Below are 18087 nucleotides of genomic sequence, written 5' to 3'. Positions count from 1 at the left end.
ATGCGGCAAGAGCGCCCGCTCTTATATCTAATTCTGAACGCAAATACATTGTAAACTAAAGCAAATGTGTTCAGAGATTAAGGTATGTTAATTACATTAACGGATATTCTGCTGCATATGATGAATATATAAAGAATGTTAAACAGCGGTCTATATATTGAAAAACACATGCACAGACAATATAAAATATTATTTAAAACCAGCCGGAAAAGGGTGTGTGTGCGCGTCATAATTTTGTGCCAGGAAACAATCTCTCCTAATTTTTCTGCCTGGGTATGTGTCCAATTCAGTTAACGTGACATTCATCCATTGCTTTGACAAGCATGTTTCTGCATACTTTTTGACAAACCGGTTTTTGTTAACTCTTTTATTTACCGGATAAATAGCACTGGAATATTTGAGATTACGTAATTGACATTTTATCAAAGGGGAAAAAAAGATCAAGTCAATACCTGAAATATGAAGATTAAAAACCAAGTCATTTAGACTTGAGCTTTATGGAAAAGCGATGTTTTGTTAAGGACTATATCTTATTATGGTCAGAGAAAGATTCCTTTCTCAAAGTGCCAACGCACAAAGGCCACACAAGAAGAAACAGTCGGATTATTCAATGGATAATATAGACCACACCTTTGCAAACTAACTACTGTGGTTAGTTAAGTGATTTTTTTTTTCGTCCACTGCTGCTAATTACGGATAATTAGTGCCTATTGTTTCGGCCTACATTCCCTTCGGGATCGTCTGCCACCCAAATACGTCTAAGAAGATTAAATGAGCGGAGCCCACAAGTGTGTTTTGTGACAGGGTGCAATGTTTGCCTTTTGCTGTTAGTTGTCAAAGCTGTCTGCAAAAGCTGGGGAGGTCTTGTCAGTTTAAGCGACATGTTCCCTCCTGTCCAGGACAGCGATGAGAGCATTCCCCAAAAAGTTCATTAGCCTGCTTTGGGTCCGGGGGGTGCGTTTACGATATAACGCCAGAAAAAAAATAGTTAATAAAACTTGTGACTTTTTTAAATCGGGAAAAAATTTGTGAATGGGAATCACAAATGAGTAATCACCAATCTTTGTCTTTTTTTTTACATTCCGTACATGCAGTAAACTTGTAGCTCCCATTCTTGCAGAGGCGGACCGCGATGCCCTGCAGCAGCCTGTAGTTTGCGACCGGCTCAGTTGACGTTTCATGACGGAATCTGTTTTCTGTGCAAAGTCTCCCCCAAAAGCTGCTCGCTCGCCTTGCGCCGCTCCAAACAAACCGCTTCCAAAGGCACGTGCGCTGGTCCGGGAGGGTGTGACAGGTCGATGTCAGGTTCCGAGGGGCTCACTGAAGCCCCCCGGATGTAACTTAAAAATGTGTGGCGTCGCTAGTCAATCTAAACCCGGCTTTTAGTATCACTGGAGAGCAGGCGTTAACCGCGGGCTGTTTGTGGTGGTCGCATGAAGGCAGGAGCATCTGACACATCCATATCCACCGGTGATAATATAATAATAATAATAATAATAATAATAATAATAATAATAATAGCCTCGTGCCCATTGCTTCCGGGATAGGCTCTGGACCCCCCCCCCCCCCCCCCCCCCCGCGACCCAATAGGATAAGCGGTTTGGAAAATGGATGGATGGATGGATAATAGGACTGCATGGTGGTGTAGTGGTCCGCACTGTTGCTTTACACCTTTAGGACCCGGGTTCGAGTCGTCGCCTGGGTCACATGTGTGCGGAGTTTGCATGTTCTCCCCATGTCGTTAAGGGGATTCCTCCGGGTACTCCGGTTTCCCCCCACAGTCCAAAAACATTCTGAGGCTAATTGGAGTTACTAAATTGTCCATAGGTGGGAATGATGTGTGAGTGTGCCCTGCGATGGGCTGGCCCCCCATCTAAGGTTGTTCCCCGCCTTGTACCCAATGCTTCCGGGATAGGCTCTGGACCCCCCCACAACCCAGAAGGATAAGCGGTTTGGAAAATGGATGGACGAATAATAATAATGATAATAATAGTAGTAGTAGTAGTAGTAATGATGATAATTTATGTGAATAACAATTTGCGATGGGTTGGTGCTCCATCCTGGGTTGTTCCATGCCCATACCTTCCAGGATTGGACAAGAAGGTGACCCTGAATAGGAAAAGCGGGCATATAAAATGGATGGATGGGTAATAATAGTAATAATAATAACAGTAAATTGTTAATAAATAATAATGAAATTCTTGTGGACCCTAGATGAATGGGCCGCTGTGATATATAATCCTCAAAGGATGACAGTCAGATTCCTCCCTCCCGTCTGCCCTCTTCAAAGCACGGGACGCCAGGCTTGGCCGCTTGACCCTGGGAACATTTTTATCTTACAGGCTTCGGCGGCCCAGCCGATTTTGCGTGACCGTCGTCTTCCTCCCGCAGGCAGAGCAGATTCATCAACGTCAGGCACTCGGGCCGGCGCTGTCCGCCGCCTCTGTCCGAACGAAGCGCAGCGGGAATCGGAGGTTTCCCCCATAACAGGCTCTGAGCTGTGCACACCTGGTGTGATGTCATGTGCACAGAAGAGTCCAAAATAACCCACATGAACCCTGGGACTGTGACAAGTAGTCAGGCTTCCGGTCACCTGTGTGACGGCTGTGCTTCTCACTGTCACGCACGTGTAACATACGAGATTTAATTATGTCCTGTCATTTCACAATAAAAGTTTTGCAGATTATGCACAATTGGTCCGAACAGTTTTGTATAATTGTAAAATAAATTGCTATAAGTGCACATTAAGAATAGATTTTACATACTCTTCAACGTAATCAATAAAATAAAGAGTTTAATGCGTATTATTATATATTTTTACATATTCTTCATTGTAATCGGTAATATAAATTACTCTAGGTGCAAATAAAGGATATTTCTACATGCCCGTCATTATAATCAATAAAATAAATTGCTATAGGTGCAAATAATAATTTTTAGATACTCTTCACGATAATTGACAAATTGCTGTCAGTGCAAATAAGTTTTTTTTTTTAACATACTCGTCATTTTAATTGATAAAATAAATGTCTAAATGCGCAAATACAGAATATTTTTTTCCATACTCTACACTGTAATTTTTTACATTCGAGAGTAATTAAGAAAGACCGCTTTTTTCCCTTTAGAGTATTCCTCCATGGCTCGGACAGAAAGCGAGGAATCGGTAATTCTGTAGGGTGTGGGGGGGGCTGAACTTTCCAGGAGAGCTGGACTGCGCTGAAGTGCACACCCCAAACCACACACAATGGCCAGGCAGAGAGGGGTGGGGGGCAGGGACGGCTCAAAGCTTCCTCGCCAGTCCCGCGGAGACCACAGACGGAGAAGGGCATTCTGGGAAGCAGTGGAAAGTTCTGGATGCAGTCCCGGGCAGGTGGGCGTATGCCAGGCAGGGAATGCTGGCGCCAAGAATGGGGGTGGGGTTCGGGGTGGCAGTATGACTGCGGGTGGCACGTCGTAAATTGGCCGCCGGGGGCTCGTCCGACTCCCCTCATGCACACGCAAAGGTCAGGGGTGACTGTATCTCCATCACTTTTACTGTGCCCCTGCTATGACCGTTATTCCATTTACAGGCTATATTATTAACATGAATACGGCACAGGAAAGGAATCCCGAATTGCAAATGCATCCTCAAATAGCTACATACCAATATAAAATACATTAATCAAAGATCATATGATTAAATTATATTAAGATGTATATGAAAATGCAGACCGATCCACCCGTATGATTTGCCCAGAATTTGTATACATCTGTATTTTAACCCATGTTTTCCGGGAGCACAGCCTACGACAGAATCAACGCTCAGTGTCTATTTTATGACTTTCCTTGTCCTTTAACATGGTGGGGGTGACAGTCGGGGGACATGCCACCTCAAAACAGCACACCGGCTGTAACAGCGATGGCACCGTGGGAAAGATACTGACACTATGTCTGAGGTCATGAGCTTTGCATTCCGCTAGAAGAAAATATTTCAGTAATTTGTAGAGGAAACGGTTTGGTTAAAGGATTTGTCGACGTTAAAGAATTGTGGCCATGGCGGGGGGTTTAATGGCCGGGTAATTGTTTTCCATGTTGACGACACATCTCCACCGGTGAGATGTGTTTTCCATTCCGGGGGGGGGGGGGGGCTGTGGTTCTCGGTGACATGGTAATATAAGGTTCTCATAAGCCAGTCCTTCATATTTTATTGCCGCTGGTGTTAGGGGCCGCTAGCTATTTAATTACAAGCGACAAAGAGTGTACTTCTGCTGACAGAAACATCAGGAATATTCCTCCCCTTTTGCGTAAACGAGTTAAACAGAGACGGAGTGCATATGAAGAGTGCAGAGTGAAACAGAGTGCATATGAAGAGTGCAGAGTGATACAGAGTGCATATGAAGAGTGCAGAGTGAAACAGAGTGCATATGAAGAGTGCAGAGTGATACAGAGTGCATATGAAGAGTGCAGAGTGAAACAGAGTGCATATGAAGAGCGCAGAGTGAAACAGAGTGCATATGAAGAGTGCAGAGTGAAACAGAGTGCATATGAAGAGTGCAGAGTGATACAGAGTGCATATGAAGAGTGCAGAGTGATACAGAGTGCATATGAAGAGTGCAGAGTGAAACAGAGTGCATATAAAGAGTGCAGAGTGAAACAGAGTGCATATGAAGAGTGCAGAGTGAAACAGAGTGCATATGAAGAGTGCAGAGTGAAACAGAGTGCATATGAAGAGTGCAGAGTGAAACAGAGTGCATATAACCAGCCCAAATGTTCTCCCCTGAAATTAAGTTCAAATTCAAGGGTCGGTGCAAATGATTTCAACAACTTCCACCGTAAAAATGTAATGTCTTAAATCAGGGCTGAGGGCGTGAATCTCTCAGGGGCTAATGCTGGCATGGGTAGGTAATAATTTTTATTAATTTAACCATTGAAGAGGAAATTATGCAATGCATTCAATTAAGGTTATTAAGACAGATTACAAATGTTTCCAAGCCCCTGGGTTCAAAGAAATGTGCACAAAAAGCGTCTGTTGTATATTAGACATTGTCAGGAAGTTGGATAGCTAAGGATAGCTAAGTGATCCCATGTTCGTCAAAAACAGCAGGGACCAAAGTGCAGGGGCTGTCGTTTGCTTCTGGCTTCCGGACACAGTCCTGGCTCTGCAGTCCAGGAAAACTGCTGCATTTCATGCAGCCCGGCCCCCCTCGCCCCAGCCCCGGTCCCAGCCCATAATTATACTGTAAGACTTCGAACAAGTGTCGAATGATTTGGACGGTGCCCCCGCGTCTCGCACTCTTCGCCGTGAATCCGTGTCCCGCGTAGTCTTCTGTTACAGCACCTTACTCAGCGTGCGAGCGCACCGCGGCCCGACGAGGACATGTCGGCCAGCCGTAATGACAGACCGAAGAGAAGAACAAGACGAAAGGGAACAGGCCTTAATCGGCGCGTCATAAACCCCCGGTCTAATGAACGGGAGCCGACTTTCCATTTCGAGTGTCCTCTCGGTGCTGAGTTTTATTTCTGATTCTCTGGACGGGAAATAAGTACCAGCTTCTCTGTGAGATGGAATAAATAACAGCTGATGAAAGATTAATTTAAAGGTTTCGGTCCTTATGTGCATGATATTTGTGCTCAGGCAGCAAAAATGCTGATGTCAAATGAACGTCTTCAGAGCGTATGCACAAAGAGGAATACACACTCTCCCTTTCGCTCCCTCTCATACACACACTTACACACACACACTATTTGACTGTGTGATCTCCATGACAACCGAGGAAAAAAGTAGCACAGAGAAAGTGATGTGTATGTCATCATCCATGAAACCAAAGCCACCACGTCACTCGGGCTGGCCAACAGCCCTCCCGGCTTTCAATTTTTTCTCTTTAAAGCATTTAATACAGAAAACCAAAAGCAGACTTAAAATTTCAGACCCATTTTTTTAAATATAGCAAAGCAGAGAAGTTGTTCAATTTAAGTAATGTCCTTCTAGGCATTAACCGCAATATTTAAGGCCCAGAATGCATTGACTCAAATTCTGACTTTGCTACTCTTTTTCCTCCGGTAATCTGTCGTTATTACTGTTAATACTTTTTTTTTTTGCAACAGTGACTTAAGGCTCGTCGCCACCCAAACACAGTGTTTACCTGCCAACACCGACGAAAGGCGTAACTGACTGGATGCACCAAGCTTATTAGTGCGAGGTTAAACCGCGAGGATATTGGCCTCCCAAACAATGACCCTCCCATGAGACTTTAAAAGTGTATCTGAGGATTTAAAATGCGGGGGCCTTTGGAGTTGTAGCTGAAAGCCAGAAAGCTCACCACGCCCCAGAGATGAATACTCCCTCTCCGGTGTCTCCCACACTTACATCCACCTTCCGCTATGACTCATCATACCATCAATGATTATCCCCTTCACAGCAGACTCTACATTTTTATCCCTTAACGGGCTAATGACACACATTTGACTATAGCATGGAATCCATTGTTGACACAAATCTCTATTGCTTTAAACACAAACGCAGGGAAATTATTATTAAGCATATTCTTTGAGACCCTGTTAACACACCTTAATTTCTGTTTAAATGGCGATGATTTATGAATTTGTTTATTCAAGGGGACCATTAGGCGACTGGTCTAAACTGTAGACATTAGTCACCGCTTTGCAAACGAGGAATTGATTTCCTTTATTGTTTGTTAGTGCCACGTGTGACTTTTTCATCTTTGTCACCTTGGGTACTCAGGTAGCTTAGCGCTCATGTAAATGTAATTTCAGCCTCGTCATTTGGAATGACGCCCTTCTCATTTGAGCGTAGCTTCCCAGTTATTGTTAAACACTCTGTTGACTTCATCAAGACTCTCCTTCAAACCCATGTGCCTCCGTAGTTGTATCTCAGTGTATTTGCATATATATTGTTTATTATCGTGAATATTGTTACTCGAGCAAAGTGCGATGGAAGCATAATGAAAGGAGGAGCACCAGTAAAAAGTTTTGAGATGTTCGTGCATTTGGACACCGACAGGCAGACCCGTCACCTTGGCGACAGTATCCGTGGCGCCCCTCTCTCCCTGACAGCTCTGCAATGCTGTGAACGAAGCTGGTTCCTGCCGTCAGCCAACGTGCGAGGAGGAAGACTCTGCTGATCCTCTCCCTGCTTCCCTCTCCTCACTGGAGAGTAGGAGAGACTGTGGCCTTGGGGTGGTGGGGGGGGGGGGGAGGGAGCACGGTGGCCCAGATGGAGGTCTGTGACGCCTCCGTCCCCCGTCGATCCAGATGCGCTCGCCGTTACCGCTTCCCGGGAGCAGTGGGGGGGGGAGTTATCTCCGTCGTGGCGCGCGCTGTCGTCTCCAGCCTTCAATCCACTCCCAGATCATTCCGATTTGCATCCAACTGGCCTGGATTCCGTGCCGAGTTAAAAGCGGTGATTTGTTGTGCTCTCGGTTAATCCCGTTCAGAGCTTTAAATACCCATATCAAATCTTCCAGGCTCAACAGATTCGGTTTTGCAAACCTGTATTGAATGCAGTTCAATCCAGCAGCTTAGAAGTGTACACTCCTTAACTTCTGTGATATAGCAAACGCAATCACCGGACGGGAGCCTGATTTCAGTGCCTGCGTACGTAAAGGGTTGGACTTCTTTTTTAGTACGGTAAATCGAGGCTGCTTTGACTGGCGTGTCGGGTACGTCTGCTAACGCTGGACCCCCTTCCCAAGATCAAACTCACACCTTAGTAGCAAAATGATTCTAGAAAAAAGTTTTTCTTTATTATGTGCGATTTTGAATATATGTCTCATTTAAAAAAGTGCATTAGCCTCCAATCCTCTCGATCAGCATCCATTCGTATACTGATGTGGTCATTCAGCAAAATAAATCACAGAGGTATCACACTAGCTAATAATCCGGTAAGAATCCAGCAGAAAAATGTCTCCTTCTGAGCTTCTGATCTCGCGTTTCTGAGGATGCATCCAGCTGGCTTTTGCTACAGTACGAGATTTTAAAAGGATGGAAAAACAGAGCCGCGAAATCATGACAGGTACATAAATAAACAGGGTCCATTAATGCACAACTGCTAAAACAGTCCCGACTGTGATGGCTGGGGTCTGTAACACATTAGAACTTGGACCGTCCCACCAATCGCAAATTACGGACTCGGCTCCCGGCGATGTGTTTCCATCAGGAGGCCTATGGGTCCAGCGCCAAGCAGTGCCTCCCTCAACTTTGCCATTTTTTGCTTTAGCCTCATGCCTGTGTGTAGGGCTATTTATTTTTTTTCCTTTTGAGAAAGTCGAATCCTTTGAGTATCGTACAGCCCGGCCTCGTTAGCGATTAGCTGTGTTAGATCTCCGCAGCGATGACGGCTAGTGAGGATCTACGGTGGAGCTACGGACGAGCGCTCACTCGAAAAGGTGATTCACATTACAATGGCCCAGCCTGATGGTTTAGTTAGCGTTAGCATGTTAGCTTCCCAAATGCTATTAGGAATGCACTTCCCCTGCGCATTGTTTGTGTGGTAAGGTCCTGCATTTGCCCAGATGGTTCAGGATGTGTCAGTAACACCCCCCCCCCCCCAAAAGAAAAAAAAAACAGCCCAATGTCCTATGACTTAATCATTCTGGGAGCTCAATGAATAATCTCTAATGACTGCTTCTCCAAAAAGGGACAATTTTGAAAAGTCAGAATTACTTGAAAATATTTGAACCTCATGCAGTTTTAACTCCCGTTCAAGACCCGTGCAGCACCATGTAATACGCAGCGTCCATTAATCGAAACGTATATATGACAATGAAGAATTCCACGACTATTGTATACTGTGTCGATTTTGCTGTGTTCATGCTTATATTTGGTCAAATATCTGCCTGATTTTAAGATTATGATGGTTTGGCTTAAAATGTAAAAGAGGAGGGCATGAGGCGTTGAGGAAGGTAGCTTCTGGACGTCTGGTTTAAACACACAAGGCTGTTATCGAATGGATATGTTTTCTGAGCTGTGGTCAGAGGCTGCTCTCTCTCAAGTTTAGTCCGAGGAAAGCAAACACACACACACATACATGCGCACACACACACTGTATACTTAAAAAGAGATTTCTTTCCCATGGAAATATTTACTTTACAATATCAAGAGAAAACACCAAACCAGGCTGCCGACGACGGTCCACGAATGAGAAACAGGGGCCACAGATTCTGGGTAGTAATTTCACAGTGGCTTGGCTAATTGTATGGCTTGTCATCGCATCACCCATCACCCCGGCAGCCATGTTTGATAGACGATAACCGCCATTATCACGCACAGACACACAATCGTTCTTAGCCATATCAAACATCAAAATTAAAAAAACATTGCACAGATTACTTTTTTATTTTTTTTTCAGTAATAATGTGTTAAATGAATCGTGTGCGAGTGTTTCGTAGAATTAAGTGAAAGAGATGACAAAAAAACGCAAACACTGACAATGAAGATTGTAAAAAAAAAAAAAGTACTGCGGAAACCATGGCAACGGGGTGGAAAGTTCCGCAGGTATTGCAGCTATTTTCCTGGCATCGGCTCGCATTTGGAGCAACAGCAGACAGGCCACCCTGCAGTGCATCCAATGCTGTGTTTTACCGTCAGGAGCCTGACAGAGGTGCAGTGTCGTGGGCTGTCAGACTGCCAGTGCAGGATGCAGAAACCAAGACAGAACAATAACAACAAACAACAACAAGCAAACAACAACAACAAGCAAACAAATGTCAACAACAAAACAGAAGCTGTAGAAGGAGGTGAATCCAGCTAAGTCTCGCTGTCTACTTATTACCTCTATCCTTTCCTGCCAGTCAATGCATTTAATGATATGTTAATCTTTTTTAGTGTAATTATCCCAAGTTTAATTTATTTTAAATGTATTTTTGGGCCACTCCAATCTCGTTCTAAAGCCAAGCTCCTAAAAAATGTATCAAGGTATTTAAAGATCAGCATTTTCTTGGTGTAGCGTGAGCTGACGAGAAGATCTACTCTTCGAAACGGAAAGAATATAATTAATCAGACGAAACACAAACAAAACCCAAACGGATAACGGATAGAGAAAGCAAACTACAATATTTGTCGAGGTTTGTAATAAAATTGATATGGCATAGGTGTTTGCGTTTTAGAGAAACCTAATGCAAACCAATTAAGCAAATGTAATTATTATCCATAATTTATTTCTATCGTGGATGTTTACAAATTCACTCTGCAGGCTAATTTGGCCTTTTGAAATTAAGAAATGAAGCAGGGAACACGCTTTGGTGCGGGCAATTCCCCAGACGAAACCAGAGATCTGAACACTTTCCTCACCAAAGGAACAACATGGAATATTCCGCAGCTGATCCAGGCATAATGGAGGTTTGACCACTTTGTGGTTTGACTCGCATTCTGGTGCCTATTGATCTCATGAAAGTTCCCGTTTTGTAAAAAAACAGTCGCTCTCTGCATTAGGTAATCTACGTGGACACAGCAGGGACCTGCTCACCTTCCACGGCGTTGTGACGAGGGCCGGTCGTGCCTGTGGGCGTCTCATGGTGATGTCGTGTAGCTTTTACAGCATTTCAAGCGCCGAGCCAACGTGTCAAAATGCTCTGTTCAGTCGCTGAACGAACCGTTCAGTAAAGGACCTTCCTCCCAGTGGTCTGTGGACCTGCACTTTTACACACCGCACAGAAAATGTACTTTCGCTGCAGTCATGTGTTTCCCATAAAAGTAACATGTTCATTCTTGGAACATCATGATGAATCTTTCAGTGCCTTTCACCTAACACTGTTCCATAGACTGCTTCACATTGAAACACAGTCATTCAGTCTAGATGTAAGATGGCAGTTTCGTTGGTGATTAATAATGCCAGTTATTAGAGATTAATAATGAACTCCAGTGAGGCATTAAAAAAAATACATTTAGGTGTATATGGTTCATGACTCAAGCAGATCAAAGTCACTGTTAACGACATTCTGTGTTCTACCAGCAAGTGTTTACGTCACTCGCTAAGAACACACTGCTTTAATTACTTTCTCCCAGACTGAAGCTGAGCATGATCATATGTCTGAATCTAGTAAATCCTCACAAGACTGATTGTATTTTGTAATGATTATCTGTAGATTTTTTTTACGTGTACAAGGAGTACCATCGATATCCAATATCATCGTTCATTATTATTTTTAAAATCACCGAACGCCAAACTTCTGTTCTCTATATGCCTTGTCTAGCTATTGAAAACCTCAAGCGTTCAAAGTCCGTCGATTCCATGCTATCGCTAAAGGTAAATGGAGCTTACAAAAATGAAGTAATACATGGTCTTTTGTTGACAAGCACCTCCTCCTGGGGCAAACATCTAACTCGCTGACAGACACTTCAGCAAACAGAGGTGGGCTAGCATGCACTAGTCACATGTGCCGGCGAACTCGCAGCCATTAGGAAGATCAGGGCTTAATCCTTGGATTACCAGGGATACCATCCTCTCCATTTTGCCTGGTCCTGAAAGCCATGCTTTCTCACCACATTGAGGTTTTTGGCCTGAAGAACCCAGACTCGCATAAATCTTTCATAGAACAGCCTTCCTGGAACCGGCTCAGCCCAGCCTCATTGGCCCAAGAGACGAGACATGTCCTTCTGCCAGACACTTATTGCAGTGTCACATGACTGCCAGACCCTTATTGCAGTGTCACATGACACTCCCTTACGGTCTGACATGCCATCTGCTGTCGACTGCAAGCCAGACGTAGGAGAACGTCGAATCCCTCTAGATGTTTTTCCACCTGGACAAGGCGTTGGCCAGGTGAGGCCTGTGGACAGACTCTCTCCATCCAAGGGCCAGCATGCACAGCCAGAAAAGCAACGCGTCTAACGCATGCCTTAGAGACACAGAAAGGTGGACAATGTGTGTGGTGTCTGTGGACGTTAGTTCAGACATCATCTTGCCCTGACAGCTTCTGCTTATGACAACGTCCTTCTGGACTTTTTAAACACTATTAGCAAAACCTGGCAATGTGTCATATTATGCAGGTTTGAATCGAATAATAGGATTGTTTTATGTAGAAAAGGTACGCAAAGATCAGGGAGACATTTGCAAAGGACACCTATTGATCAGAAGAGTCCTCAGGCTCTGGCTGTGTTGACATGGGGGGGGGCGTCTGTCAGCTCTGTTCCTGTCACTAGTCATGGGTTTGTCACCAGCGGGGCTTAAGTTTGAAAGTATGGAAAATGCAACATACTGTATTTATCGTTGATGCCCAAAAGAGGGCAGACAAAGTCAACTAAGGCTGGAAAGACCATCTGTGGTTAAGCGGGTCTTTTTTTTCTTCCTTAGCTCAAAGGTTAGTATAATTACTCCACACCGACAGGTAAAAGAAACACCCAATTTGCATTTTAACACACTCTTACACATTCTCTCTTCGCTTATGATTCGACCTTAATGGAATAATGTAAGTGTTGCCCCCCCCCCACATAATTTGAAACCATCTGAAAGGGTTTACATTCCTGCTTACGCTTCTGTAACCTTTATTAACACATACCTTGTCATGTTAAAATACTGAGTTAATTTCCTCCAGTTTCTCCTTCGAAACAAATGACATTGTAAGCGGAATGTTACAGGAACACCTTCATAAGGGAGGACATTTTATAAGGAAACTGCTTTTGAATATTTTGTCCCGATAGTGATGTTTTTGACAGTTTTTAAAGCTTTGCATCATGTCTTGTTGATGCCACAGTGATGTTGAGAATATGTAAATTCCTCGTCCCATTTCTCTCTCATGAAGGAAGGTGGGCCTCTGCCTGTTTGTCTACGTTTTTTTTTTTTTTTTTGGGGTGGGGGGGTTTGTCCAAAATTTCCATGCAATACATGAAACAACCAGAACAAACAAAAGCGGTTAACTAGCTCTCCACAAGCAGGGACACTTTCAGTGAAGGTGAACCTGCTGTCACTAATCAGAAAGCTAATTTAGATATAAACCGCGTCCGTCTTTGAAAAAAGGTGTAGAACCTACATGGGCTGCTTGACTGGGCCAGGTTATAGTCAAAGGTGATATCTTAGTGTGTATAAGACATGACTACCTTTTAAAAAAGGCTTGTATACAGCCCATGCAGGCTAGTCTGCTCCATGTCATAGGAAATGGCGTATGGGATACGTGGTCCTGGCCGATTGCAACGGTTATGGAAGATCGTGATTTTATGATTTTATGAATATAACACTGATGCCAGTGTGCTCCGGTAACACACTGCTGAATGCAGTTTGTTTTGTAGGTCGCCAGATTCTGCTGACAAGTAACCTTCAACCATCTCTACAGTAGCTACTGAGCTACTGCCTCCAGCTCTCAATAAACCCTGACATGCTAGATCTTTGCCTGCTGCCCTATTACCATATGAAGAACAGTGGCACGGAGAGGAGCTCTTGAATATTACGCGTACTGATAATCCACTTTGGTTCCCACGACCCACTACAGTAGAGTGTGGCTGAGGCAGGATCATCCGCCAGGGAAAAGGACAGTCAAAAACGGCTCTGGCTCTACATCCTGAGTCTGTGATCGTTGCTTTCTTACTGCTTACCTCATTAATCAGCACTCTCGCCAGTCGATTAATCAGCCTGGGCAGCGGGTAGCCTTGGTTCGGATCCCATCCGTCGGGATCTCGGCCAGGAGCTTCCCGTTCGTAACTGCTGGGGGGCGGAAAAAGCGAGGGTCCATGGTGTGGCCATTGTGCTGTAAACATGCTTACGTTTGAAACAGGAGCAGTATAGAAATTTTAAATGGTTAGTTAGTTAATTGGTTGGAAAAATCTTAATGTACAAGAATGGCTTCATTGTCATTCTATGATTATTATTGTTTTTTTTATCTTTTCAATATTCACTGGCTTGTGAAAAGCACTAATGTATTATTAATATTGATAATAATTATAATACATTTTATTTGACGGCACCTTTCATGACACTCGGGGTCACCATACAAACATAAGATCAGCAGTAAAGTCAACAGTGAGATCAAGCAGCAGCATAAATAAATAATAATTAAAATTAAATACATTTAATAAAACAATAACAGTGTCATAACAGTGCAATTCAGAGTCTATAGACCATCTTAAAAATATGGGTTTTAAGAGCAGTTTTATATTTTGTAATAGATTCCAGTGACCGGATGTGTGAGGGAAGTGAGATTCCTTATAATAATAATAATAATAATAACAATAATAATAATAATAATAATAATAACAATAATAATAATAAAGTTAATAAATAGGTTGTCTGTATTGATCTCAGGGCAGCTCTGAAATCTTAAAGATGGAGACACTGTGGAATGTGCTGATCCTATATTGATGCCAGTATAAACATCATCGTTCCATAAGGTTAGCTAAAATATTTAGAGGTAGTTTTATTAGCAAAATAAATAAAGAAGAGGAAAGGGTAACATTCCTGATAGAAGCTCTCTGTCAAAACTGCCACTTTCTTTTTTACAAGCGGCGTGGTGAATAACTCCAGGTGAGAGCACTGCGTCTGAGGGGAAGTCATTTTTCGACTTTTGATTCAATTTTGAATCACTTTCTGAGTTTTGCTATCGAGAGCCGAGGATCTGGGTTGCCAGGCCGGTAACCTGATGCCGATCTGGCAGAGCACACGCTCGCCGAGCGGAATTTGAGGGTAACATGGAAGCCGGGCTGGTCACGTGACTTTAAAGGCCGCTCACCGCATCGTGATAGGAGTAGTGAACGCTGCGAGGATGCGAGACGCACGGTCGGGCGGTGGTTTCTCGGAGAGAGCCATCCAAAGAAAGCACCGAGGTAGTACATTCTCTGGAATTTCAAACTGCCTTTCATTCGCTAACAGTCTAGCGCTAATATCCTTTTCAATTAAAAAAAAAAGAAAACAATGATTTCATTTTGGGCCTGTTATCACTAGGCCTCCATATTCTGGCCTGCATCACAAATCATATGGAACAGGATGTTCTTAGAGCAGTGATACACTGTCAGAGGGAATGTTCCCCTTTATTTTCTTGTTCCAGACGTTAGAAAATGATTAAAACGTCTAAAGGATTGTCTTGTATAGCCATTATCATGTCAAAGTCAGTCGATCGTGACAGCGAAATATGATATGAAAATCAAATAAGGTGCTGGGTGTTTACTTAAGCAGTTTGACACGGTTGAAAGTAAAAGGTGTAAGTGATGGGCGTAAAAAATGGCGGATTGGGACAAATCAGTGTTCCAGCGGGAGCGGTTGCTATTTATTTAAAGTAATTATTCCCTCAAAGAGGCCGGTCCCAGGGCCGCGGGGGCCAGAGAAACATTCCATCACGTTAGTGACACGCCGGCGCGGCGTTTCCCCGCAAAATGGCCGATGGGGACCGACGTCTGCCCTCTTTTAATTCCGGGCGGGGAAATGTCAGCGCTTACGCGTGACAGATTACTCAGTCAAAAGCAGCGGCTCCAGGTGACAGTCCGCCTCCCCGGCAGCGGTGTAAAAGAGGGTCACACGGCCCGACTTTCCGCATGCGGATACGGGCGAGTCTCGACACGAATCAATCGAGCCGACTCGATTTTACAGTCATAGCTAGCTAATGCCTAAACATGAGCGTGTGTGAGAGGAGGAGCGCTCCTCGATTATGAGCATACATGATCTCCCAGAGGAAGACAATAATATTGGCATTAAGCACCCAGAGAGCGAGAATGCTGCCGGTTTTTAATATATCTTAAATTATGTCAGGAAAAACACTGGAACATCACACAAAAGCCACAGTCAGTGTCTATTGCTATCTCATAAACCTGGAGAGCTCTACAACAATATTGACACAGGGGCAGGCAAGCAAATGTCAACCCATATAACATATGAAAAACGTAACGTAACCAATTTTCAGCTGTCAATCAGCAGGGAATAATGACTGATGGCAGAAATCAATATGGCGCAATTGAATTTCAACTCACAAACATGTTTCGTTCTGCACCATAAAAGACTGTCAAATGTCACAGCCCCGGAGCTGCGGGGAGGATTCTAAAGATTTATTTATTTCAGGCGCCGAAGTCTATTAGCAACAAGGTTGGTCCCGTCGGTGGAGAAAATCTGTCCGGAGGACGAGGTTGCAGACGCAACGACGAAGCCGGGGTTCCATTTTGGCTAATCGGCTATGCACACGCGTCCGCGATACCAGGACCGGAGAGAATAGCACCCTGTCCTTGTATAGAAGCTTTGCCATGAGAGAAATTTACCGTAAAGCTCTTCAAAAACGTTCCGCCGCTCTCTGTATTTTCCTGAGAGAATAATGACCTATTTTACAAACACAATCATTTGCTAATAAAATGTGCACATAAAATGTTTCATTGCGAGTCATTTTGTAAAATGTTCTTTATTGTCCTGTGATTGAATTTATTATATTAACAATAAATATAATGCAAAAATGTAATTTTCTTCAGTATAGTAACAAGTTGATTTGTTTCAAAAATGTTTGCATGCCTTTTTAATTCTTTTGTCAAATGCCTAAAAATTTATTACGGGTGATTTTCTTTGGTTGTAGTAGTAATGCACTGTTCAGTTATCACATTGAGCCAGTAAGGTTGGCCAAACACATGCTATTTTTTTCAATTTGTTTCATACAAAATTGTATTGTGCAGGTAGTTTACTGAAATTATGCAAAGATAAATGCCATTATCTATCTATCTATCTATCTATCTATCTATCTATCTATCTATCTATCTATCCATCCTCCATTCACCTTACAACTACTTGTCCTGCAGATGATCCTGGAGCCTATTCTGGGCCACACACCGTACAAAACAGACTGTACCCTGAACAGGAGGATAACTGCTACAATTATTAAGCAATAATAATTTAAATTTAAAAACGTGTAATTTAACACACGGAGTTAAAAGTACCAGGTGGCCAACTGGTGAGGTTTCATTGCTGTAGCTGTAACTTCCACTTTGTAATGTGATATAGATACATTTAAGGTTGCCCCATTTTTAAAAATAATTAAAAAAATAATAATGACACAGTAGTTTCCAAGCCATAACATGTATAGTTGAGGTGTCGCTTCCGTTTAAGCTGTTCCTTCATTTGCCCTTCGCTTTCCTACCAGTAGAATGTTCCGGAAGAGTCCAACAGGGTTCGCTGACTGCGGACGGGCGTGAAGATTTACCGAGGAGAAGCCCAAGGGCTTTGACTATACCACCGCACCCATAGACATAAATTTACCTCCTTTGGTTTCATGGAGAGCAGGTGTCTCACACCTCCTGGGTTTATGGGTTTGAATCCCCTGTGTGTTCTGCGATACGGTTCCTCTGGGTACTTCAGTGTCCTTCTGCTACTCAAAGAGGTGCAGCTTGATGATTTGGCATTACCTATAACAAGGCTGCCCACTTCTGCTCCTCGGCCAGTTTGTCATACTCAGATACACCTACTAAACATGATGATTAGCTGATTAATATGTGCTTGGGCAGGGAAATCTGCAAACCGTGTCCTCCAGAACCAAAATTGGGCAAGCTAGGCCTATCGGGGTGTGTCTTTTTGTGTGCCCTGCAATGGACTGGCATCCCATCCAGGGTGTACCTCAGCCCTGTGCCCTGCAGTGTCTGGGATAGGCTCCAGCCCCCTGCAGCCCGGTTACGGAGAAGCAGTGGGAAGATGGATGGATGTGTGCTGTTTAAGCATGCCATACATTGTGCACACCATTCCCCTAACAGCTGTGCTACGCTCTCTCCTCCTTGGTCTGTTTTCATGCAGTTCATGTATCACCGACATTTCTGAGATTTATGACCAGCTTCTAGAAAATTCTGCTCAATAACAACTATAACAGCATCCTGTTATGGCATCTTATTGCTAGTGACTCTGATTTATGTAAGTATAAAATGGAACGTGCCCCATACCTTTTTGGAAGTATTATTGTAAATTTTTATGGTTTTCGTTATAATCTCTTAACTTGTCTGACTTTTAACGTATTTGGGTTTCCTTTCTGAATTTAGTATTTAATCATTTTTCTTGCACAGAAAGAGGAAAATTCCAGGGACGTAACTGTCCCTTTTGGTTACAGTTATTTAACTACTAGAGTGTCCGGCACATGGCACATGACATATGAGTGATGCAATGATAAATATTCGCTCAGTGTATATTAGGTACTTTACTATGTACACCTG

This window comes from Brienomyrus brachyistius, unplaced genomic scaffold (genome assembly GCF_023856365.1).
Source record: "Brienomyrus brachyistius isolate T26 unplaced genomic scaffold, BBRACH_0.4 scaffold70, whole genome shotgun sequence".
Classification (NCBI taxonomy): Eukaryota; Metazoa; Chordata; class Actinopteri; order Osteoglossiformes; family Mormyridae; genus Brienomyrus; species Brienomyrus brachyistius.
The sequence above is the reverse complement of the archived record's forward strand: the minus strand, read 5'-3'. Positions refer to the sequence as shown.